Consider the following 8470-nt stretch of genomic DNA (forward strand, 5'->3'; position numbering starts at 1 on the left):
AACTCAGGGCCTGGGCACTGTCCCTGGGCATCTTTTGCTCAAGACTAGCGCTCTACCACTTAAGCCACAGTGCCACTTCCAGCTTTTTCTGTTTATATGGTACTAAGGAATCAAACCCAGGGCTTCATGCATGCTAGGCAAGCACTCTACTATTAATCCACATTACCAGCCTGCCAACTGTGTTTTTAAAAGTTAAAAACTTGCCAGGTGCCAGTGGCTCACACCTGTAATCCTAGCTACTCAGGAGGCTAAGACCTGAAGATTGCGGTTCAAAGCTAGCCTAGGCAGGAAAGTCCATGAAACTCATCTCCAATAAACCACCAGAAAACCAGAAGTGGTGCTGTAGCTCAAGTGGTAGAGTGCTAGCCTTGAGCTGAAGAGCTGAGGGACTCTGCGCCCAGGCCCAGAGTTCAAGCAAGAAGAAAGGAAGAAGAAGAAGAAGAAGGAGAAGGAGAAGGAGAAGGAGAAGGAGAAGGAGAAGGAGGAGAAGGAGAAGGAGAAGGAGAAAGAGAAGCAGCAGAAGCAGCAGCAGCAGCAGCTGCAGCAGCAGCTCAGGCCCTGAGTTCAAGCCCCAGAACTTGCAAAAAAAAGAAAAGATAAAACTTTCCACAAGGAAATGTGCATGCTCCTATGACATCCCTGTCAACCCTGTCACACACTTAAAGAATTAGAGGAACATTCCTAGGAGCAGAAGGGGGGTTGATCCGTCTCAATGCATTTTTTCAATGAAACTTGTGAGACTATATTACTGTCATCAAATCCACACAAAGCAAAGTGTTGTGGCTCACACCTGTCATTCTAACTACTCAAGACCTAATATCTGAGGATCCCAGTCCGAAGACATCACAAAGCCAGCCAGTTGTGGTAGTACACACTTGCATTCTGTAATCCCAGCTATTCAGCACAGAAAGATGGTGAAGGCCATGATTCCAGGGCAGTCCAGGTAAAAAGTTGGTGAGATCCCATCTCTACCAACAAGGTGAGTGTGGTAGATGACCTGTCACCCCAGCTTTTGGGAAGCTAGGAAGATAGAAATCTAAGTCTGACCTAGATAAAAAAAAAAATGGGTGAGTCTACCAAAAAATAACTAAAGTCAAAGAAAAAAAAAAGTGGGAGTGTGGCTCAGCTGGTAGAACTCGTCTAGCAAATGCAAGCCCTGAGTTCAAACCCCAGAACGGCTGCACAAAAAAGGTATCAGAAGTCAAACACTACAGACCAATGTTTCTTGTGCATCTAGATGTGAGTATCAACACAATGCAAGCAAAATGTGACAGCAGCGTACACCAAGGGCTGTGTGTACCCTGAACATGGTGCATCCATCACAGGAACACAAACTTGGCTTAAGATAAGAAGAGCAGCCCGAGCCGGGCGCTGGTGGCTCACCCCTGTCATCCTAGCTACTCAGGAGGCTGAGATCTGAGGATCGCGGTTCAAAGCCAGCCCGGGCAGGAGAGACCGTGAGACTCCTGTCTCCAATAAACCACCAGAAAACCGGAAGTGGCGCTGTAGCTCAAGTGGTAGAGCGCTCGCCTTGAGCTGAACAGCTGAGGGACAGCGCCCAAGCCCAGAGTTCAGGCCCCAGGACCGACAAAAAAAAAAAAAAAGAAGAGCAGCCTATGCAATACATATATTAACAAAGTAAGGGACAACAACATCTCAATATATTCAGAAAAATAATTTAATAAAACCTATTGTCCTCAGGCATGGTGCTCCAACTTGTGGTCTCTGCGTCTCGGCATGCCGGCAGGAAGGCTGCTGGAGGCCGGGGTTCCAGGCCAGCCCCGACGCCATGTGAGACACCCTCCTTCAGCTCATTTTGCTTTTTTTTTTTTTTTTTGGGTCCAGTCGTGGGGCCTGAACTCTGGGCCTGGGCACTGTCCTTCAGCTCTTCAGCTCAAGGCTAGTGCTCTACCACTTGAGCCACAGCGCCACTTCCGGCTTTTTTTCTTTTTTGCTTATGTGGTGCTGAGGAATCGAACCCAGGGCCTCAGGCATGCAAGGCAAGCACTCTACCACTGAGCCACCTTCCCAGCCCCTCATTTTGCTTTTTTTGTAACAGAACTGAGGCTTGAAGTCAGGGCCTCATGCTTTATCTCTTGAGCCACACCTCCAGGTCTAGGTTTTTGCTAACTGAAGGGAAGAGTCTCACAGATTTGTTTGCCTGGGTTGTGTGTGATTCTCAGATCTCAACCTCCTGAGTAGCTGGGATTATAGCTGTGAGCTGCTATGCCCAGCTGCTAATTTCACTTTTTTTTTCTTTGCCAGTCCTGGGGCTTGAACTCAGGGCCTGGGCTCTGTCCCTGAGCTTTTTTTTGCTCAAGGCTAGCATGCTACCACTTGAGCTAGCTCACTTCTGGACTTTTGGGGTGTGTGTGTGATTAATTGGAGGTAAGAGTCTCACATACTTTCCTGCCCAGGCAGGCTTCACACTGAGATCCTCAGATCTCAGTCTCCTGAGTAGCTAGGATGATAGGTGTGAACCACCAGCACCTGGCACTCATTTCACTCTTAACGATGAGACTAAATACTTCATATTCTTCCCCTAAGATCAGATTGAGCTAAGAATTAACACTTTCTTTTTTTTTTTTTTTTTTGGGTCCGGTTGTGGGGCCTGAACTCTGGGCCTGGGCGCTGTCCCTCAGCTCTTCAGCTCAAGGCTAGCACCTACCACTTGAGCCACAGCGCCACTTCTGGCTTTTTTCTTTTTGCTTATGTGGTGCTGAGGAATTGAACCCAGGGCCTCAGGCATGCTAGGCAAGCGCTCCACCACTGAGCCACCTTCCCAGCCCCAGAATTAACACTTTCCAACTCTACTCAGCCTTGTACAGGAGGTCCTGTCCAGGGTAATTCAGTCAAAAATAAGAAAAAGTAACCCAGATTGGCAAAGAGGTAAAAGTATCTCTGTTCACAGCATACATCTTCATGGATAGAAAATTCTAAGGAGCCTGGGCACCAGTGTCTCATGCCTGTAATCTAACTTACTTGGGAGGACCTTCGTTCAGAGACAGCCTAGGTGGCAAAGTTTTTGAGACTCTTATCTCCAATTAACCAACAAAAAGCCAGAACTGGGGCTGGGAAGGTGGTTCAGTGGTAGAGCGCTCGCCTTGCATGCCTGAGGCCCTGGGTTCAATTCCTCAGCACCACATAAGCAAAAAGAAAAAAAGCCGGAAGTGGCGCTGTGGCTCAAGTGGTAGAGCACTAGCCTTGAGCTGAAGAGTTGAGGGACAGTGCCCAGGCCCAGAGTTCAGGCCCCATGACAGGTTTAAAAAAAAAAAAAAAGCCAGAAGTAGAGCTATGACTCAGTAGTAGAAGGCCAGCCTTGAATGAAAAAGCTCAGGGAAAGCACCCAGGTCCTGAGTTCAAGCCCTAGTAATGCCACAAAAATTAACTAAACCCTCCTTGGAGATCTCCCAGAGAAATCTCCACTGTTCTGCCGCTTCTGTTCTCACCAGCGCTCCTCAGTGGAGACGTGTGCAGAGTCCTGCTCTGTTCTGTGCTGCTATAATAAGAACGCCACGGATGGGTAATTTTCCAGGAACAGGAATTTGTCAACTCATGGCTCTGGTGGCTGAAGTCCAAGACTGAGGGCCAGAGCTCCTAGGGGCTGTTTTGCTCATGGAAGAAGTTATCATGTGGTGAGAGGGAGGGAGAGAGAGGGAAGGGAAAAGTTGACGTCACCCCTCATCACAGACGCGCTGCTTTGGCAGTGCAGGAGCCATTCAGAGGGCTTCGCTGCCACTTGAGAGCACCCCTTCCCCCACGCCATCTTTTGGAAATTTGCGCTATCCTTTGGAGATGTGTTTCCAGCACATGAATTTGGGGGCCACATTAAGACCATAGAGGGGCCAGGCACCAGTGGCTCACACCAGTGGCTTACATCTTAGCTACTCAGGAGGCTGAGATCTGAAGATCGAAGTTCAAAGCCAGCCTGGACAGAAAAGTCCCCGTGAGACTCTTATCTCCAATTAACTACTGAAAAACCGAAGTGGCACTGTGGCTCAAAGTGGTAGAGTGCTAGCCTTGAGCAAAAAGAGCTCAGGGACAGTGCCCAGGCCCTGAACTCAGTTTCCACTACAAAAAAGACCATGGAGGTTCAGCTGCCCCCTTTAACTGGGAGCGGAACCCCCGCCCAAGCTGTCACTCTGAGGGGCAGCTGCTGGGAAACAGGCTGGTAGGGTGGGAGCATGCGCAAGCCTCTCCAAGAGCTTGCAGGTGGAACCAATGCAGGAACGTAGCAATGCACTTAAACTAGAGGTCTTGTCCCTAACTGTTTAGCAAACAGGGTGGTTTGGAAGCTCCAATTCAATCTAAGATTTTCATGGAAACTTTCAGCAAAACAGACTCAAGGGGGCCTTGCAGCTTGGGGCCCTGACCACACCTGTGTAAATACTGGCACACTTACAGAACCAGCCTTCCTTTTTGGCTGCGCCTAGGCTGATTTTTTATTTTTCTTTAGATTTTTTTCTAAGTCAAAAAGAATTGAGAAGTCTAATGAAAACTTCTAACATGCACAGAAGTTTCTAGGGGAAAATAACACTTTTGGAGCACACGCTTCCAGGCTGCTGATTCCAGCTGCTGGACTCCTGCTCCCCCTGTGGAGCTGGGTCCGTGCCAGAAGCCACAGACTTCCAGGCAGGACAGGCGCTTCCTGTCTGCAGGCCTGCGGAGAACTCCAGTGCAGGGGCCATCATTGTTTCTTCTTGTTTGAGAAAGCTGGTCTTGCGTCGATCTGTAACCTCACTGCAACATCCCTTTACCCCATATAAATAGCATGGTTCTTGAAAGTCCCCCCCCCCCCGTGTGTGTATGTGTGAGAGAGAGAGAGAGACAGAGAGAGACAGAGAGACAGAGAGAGAGAGACAGAGAGAGAGAGACAGAGCTAAAACTCAAGGCCTTGCACTCTCGATCTTAGCCTTAACCATGCAAGGCTGGCACTCTCCACTCTAGCTTCAGTTTCTTACTAGATACTTGAAGATAAGAGTCTCTTGCATTTGTCTGCCAAGACCAGCTCCAAACCTTGATCCTTAAATCTCAGCCCCCCGTGCAGCTAGGATTACAAGTGTGAACCACTGGTGCCCAGCTTGAATGTCTCTTTTGAGCTGGTTTTAACAACTGTCTTGACTCTTCAACTAGCTAATGAGTTAGTTAAACCTTTAACACACTGTCCTAGTTTCTCAGGAATGTCAGAACACATTACTATTCCAAAAACTTTAACAACAGACATTTACTTGCTCATAGTTCCAGAGGCCAGAGTCTGAAGTCAAAGAATCAGCCATCCCCGTTTCCACAGAAGGTGGAGGAGGAAAGCTCCCTTCCACAACACTCCCTCATGATCACAGCACAGACCTCCTTCCCATCCTCCTGGGGAACACCAACCACTGGGCTTAGGGCCCTTGACCTTCAAAGGTTTCTATCTAAAAGCCCTTGAGTTAATCACATCCATCAAGATCCATTTCCAAATAAGGCCCTGAGGACAGTGCCCTTTTGCGGGAGACACTGATTCACCCGCGCACACACGTTCCTTTCACCTCTGTGTGGAAGCCCCGCTTCTTACTGCTATTTAAGCTCTTTTTTCTTTCATATCAGTTATGAAATCTGTGGGGACTGGGGACATGGGTTTGTGGGAAACGTGAAGTGCTAAAATTAGGAAGATGACCTTTGGCGGAAGGGTTGTCGTGGCACTAGAATGGGGCACGCATGGGAAGGTGTCGTGGTGCCCTGGAGAGGTTTTCTTGGTGTGATGGGCCCAGCAGCACCCACACATCCAGTCCAGGGCACGTGCTGTCCATCTGGAGCAAAACACTGCGGCCTAGGACAGGGTTTGGGTCTTTGACATGGAAACAGGATAGGATTCGTTCTTCTTTCAGAGGAGTTCTTAACCCTTTCCTTCCTGGTCTCAGAGGTGGCAGTGGCAGTTGGTTGGTGGACAGGCGTCCAGTGGAGTCTGTGCTGGGTAGTGCATGATTATAGGGCATGTAGCTCTTCCTTTCTCCTGACATGTCAGCCTGTGTGTCACCTTACAGTCTCCTGGACCTGTGTAGGTACAGGGCTAAATGGGAGCATTCCAGAAGTCCTAATCCTAGGAGGGGCGCCATGTTCCTCTGGCCTGGACTTGGAGGATGACAATCAAGCCTCAGTCCTTCTGGCAAGAGTGAGGACAGTGGCCTACTACACAGCCAGCCATGGAGTCCGGAATTCAGTCTCCTGGAGAAAGGTGACAGTACATACTAGGCTTGTCATACAGTTGAGGAGAGGGGTTTTGTACCAGACTTCTCTTTTATGGGCCAAGGATTACATACTGCAGATTGCTGAGGGGCAGCAGGGCAGACACACAGGGGATCGCGGGCCTTCCTGCAGGAGCAGGAGACTTCTTCAGTCTTTTCCTGACCCGTGCTTCCTGAGCCCTGGAGGTGGGTCCTCAGTAAAGGACAGGACTCAGGACTCCACTGCACCGCTCCACACGCACACGGATGCCTTGAACCTCCTCAAAGCTGATCAGTCACCTTCCTGTACCATCCATGCCTACCTGCTGTGCTAGCCTGAGCCTGGGGTATCCTGAGCCCCAACTCCTCTCTCCATCTGAGAACACTTTGTGTCCTCTCGGGGTGTCTCCCACATGGGGTCACTTCTCTGTGTGTCCTCTGGCCCCAGCTCCCAGCCTGGCTCTCAGGTCCACTGCTGGAGCCACCAACCACTGCTGTCACTGTGAGGTGACAGATGTCTACAGCATTCATAGTTTTGAGCCCCTATGTGGCTACACAACTTCATCTACAAATCCTGACATTTGGCATCAGAAGTACCACATGATATGAATTTTTTTTTCTTGTCTTTCTCTTTTGGTACTGGGGATTGAACTCAGCAAGCGCTTTGCCACTGAGCTACATCCCAGCCCATGATACCAACTTTTTTTTTTTTTTTTTTTGGTTGTGGGGCCTGAACTCTGGCCCTGGGTCCTCAGCTCTTCAGCTCAAGGCTAACCCTCTACCACTTGAGCCACAGCGCCACTTCCGGCTTTTTTTCTTTTTTGCTTATGTGGTGCTGAGGAATCGAACCCAGGGCCTCAGGCATGCAAGGCAAGCGCTCTACCACTGAGCCACCTTCCCAGCCCCTTGTGAGTTGTTTACTGGAGATAAGAGTCTAACAGACTTTCCTGCTGGGGCTGGCTTTGAACCATGATCCTTAGATCTCTGCCTCCTGAGTAGCTAGGATGACAGGCCTGCGCCACCGGCACCAGCCACGATCTGAACTTCATAAGACAGCTGCAGATGCTCAAGGCCAAGCGACCGGCTGACACCACGTGCTGTCTGGAATGCACCCTATGGTGTCAGGGTGAGCAGGGGTCCTGGAGCTTCCAGGTGTTTCCATGAAGCTCAAGGCTTTTTATTTATTTATTTATTTTTTTTTTTGCCAGTCCTGGGGTTTGAACTCAGGGCCCGGGCGCTGTCCCTGAACTGCTTTTGCTTGAGGCCAGCATTCTACTACGTGAGGCACAGCGCCACTTCTGGCTTTTTCTTTTTTTTTTTTGTCGGTCATGGGGGCTGAACTCTGGGCCTGGGCGCTGTCCCTCAGCTCTTCAGCTCAAGGCAAGCGCTCTACCACTTGAGCTACAGCGCCACTTCCGGTTTTCTGGTGGTTTATTGGAGATAGGAGTCTCACCTTCTCTCCTGCCCGGGCTGGCTTTGAACCGTGATCCTCAGATCTCAGCCTCCTGAGTAGCTAGGATTACAGGCGTGAGCCACCAGCGCCCAGCACTTCTGGCCTTTTCTGTTTCTGTGCATGGGAGGCAAGCTCTACACCAAGCCACATCCCCAGCCCTGAAGCTCAAGATTTTTAAGCAGAGCTGAAGCCTCTGGGTGTCTGGGGGCTGTCTCGGGCTGCAGGCCCAGGGCTGCGGGTTGGCCCCTGCTGGCTGCAGTCAGCTGCATCCTGCTATCCACTGCGTGGCCCTGTCCTGGGCCACAGAACCCACCTTCCCTGCCTTGGGGTGATGCCGGCCCAGACTGTGAGGGGGGCGCTGGAGACGGCTGAGCAGAGCCTGGGGGGGACACCGGCGGGGGTCAGGGGGGACACCGGCGGGGGTCAGGGGGGACACCGGTGGGGGTCGGGGGGGGGACACCGGCGGGGGTCAGGGGGGACACCGGTGGGGGTCAGGGGGGGGACACCGGCGGGGGTCAGGGGGGGACACCGGCGGGGGTCAGAGGGGACACCGGCGGGGGTCGGGGGGGGACACCGGCGGGGGTCAGGGGGGGACACCGGCGGGGGTCAGGGGGGACACCGGCGGGGGTCAGGGGGGGACACCGGCGGGGGTCGGGGGGGGACACCGGCGGGCGGGGGGGGACACCGGCGGGGGTCGGGGGGGGGACACCGGCGGGCGGGGGGGGACACCGGCGGGGGTCGGGGGGGGACACCGGCGGGCGGGCCGAGGCTGTCGTCTCCGGGTCTCCGCACACGGGGCGCCGGCATTGGCTTG

Source organism: Dipodomys merriami, unplaced genomic scaffold, assembly GCF_024711535.1.
Source record: "Dipodomys merriami isolate MVZ:Mamm:240054 unplaced genomic scaffold, mDipMer1.0.p SCAF_174, whole genome shotgun sequence".
Lineage (NCBI taxonomy): Eukaryota > Metazoa > Chordata > Mammalia > Rodentia > Heteromyidae > Dipodomys > Dipodomys merriami.